Source organism: Papaver somniferum, unplaced genomic scaffold (assembly GCF_003573695.1).
Source record: "Papaver somniferum cultivar HN1 unplaced genomic scaffold, ASM357369v1 unplaced-scaffold_117, whole genome shotgun sequence".
NCBI lineage: Eukaryota > Viridiplantae > Streptophyta > Magnoliopsida > Ranunculales > Papaveraceae > Papaver > Papaver somniferum.
Window position 1 is genome coordinate 9,427,782 of NW_020620714.1, and position 1,241 is coordinate 9,429,022.

The 1,241-nt window shown below is 29.6% G+C and overlaps 1 long non-coding RNA gene across 1 annotated transcript; it reads left to right on the forward strand.

Moving 5' to 3' along the window:
* Positions 1-246: 246 nt before the first annotated feature.
* Positions 247-789, forward strand: LOC113329928. The gene is made up of 3 exons (XR_003349999.1): positions 247-329; positions 441-516; positions 620-789. It is a non-coding gene; the product is annotated as an uncharacterized LOC113329928 (long non-coding RNA).
* The last annotated feature ends 452 nt before the right edge of the window (positions 790-1,241 follow it).

The window sequence follows — 1,241 nt, forward strand, 5'->3', positions numbered from 1 at the left end:
TTACCGTCTAAGCAGATATAACCGGTCATGGCTCACGATCACTTGGTTGGTGGTTCAACTGGTTACACATTAACCGCTTACATAAAAACGCCACACATTAACCTTTTTTTCTTCCTAAACATCCCGTAATTAATGGGGTCAACGAAAATATTGCCACACAAAAACTTGTTTCCATATATTTGTTTATAAGAGATTTTGGCAGTATACTATACCCTAAAAGTTTGCATCGTCTTCCTTCTTCTTTTTTCATTCTATTGAACCAAAATCAGCCGCTGCAACCAAAGCTTGTTCCATGATCAGGATTCGAAACATACACCATCGAGTAGAAGGTAAACCCATTTTTTCCATTTCTTTTTTTTTTTTGATATAACAGCACAAACTTTTTAACTTTATTGGATGTTTTTCTTTGTTTTTGATATTAGTTTATCTCTTACTCTCAGGGAAGTGGTTGAAGATCAAATCGATGTCCTTAATGTTCCTTCTATCTGTTACTTTGGATCTTTTGAAATCATATAAGTAATGATTTTTTTTTCTTTGGATCCAGTTTGTTATTGCGATTTAACCTTGAATTTCATCTGATTCAAATTTTTAATCTGTGTACATGGGATTCGTCTTACAGGGAAGCAAGACAAGTAAACATTAATAAAAGGAAGAAGATAGTGATCGATTTCCAAGAGTCAACTTCTGCAACTCGAATAGCAACAACTAATATGAGGATTAGAATCAAAATTTGCTTGTCAATCTACATCTAAAATTTATGAAATTTTGGTTATACAATATGTATTTGTAAAAGGTCTTTTTTTTTTTATTGAACTGTAATTTTTTTTTTTTTTTTTTTGAAGGTTATTGTAATTTTTTAATCTGGAAATAATATAATTTCTACTCCATTCCTATTCAACTTATTTAATACAATATGATTGTACTCCCAACAACAGAAAATTATTGTAATATTGTCGATCCTAAAAATCCTAAATATTTTTTATAAAAGTAAATGTCATATAAATTTATTATTAAAAAAAATATAATTATTTACAAAATTGATAAATAATTTATAATTAAAAGAGGAAAAACTTATGTGACGCACAGAAAAATATATTTGCGATGAAAAATTGTGCTACAAAAGCCCCTCAACATAAGCGACGCTTTTAGCGTCGGACGAACTATTTGCAACACCTCTTTTTATAACGCACTGACCGACAGTTGAAAAATATATTTGTGACGTAAAATTAAATATTAGTGAC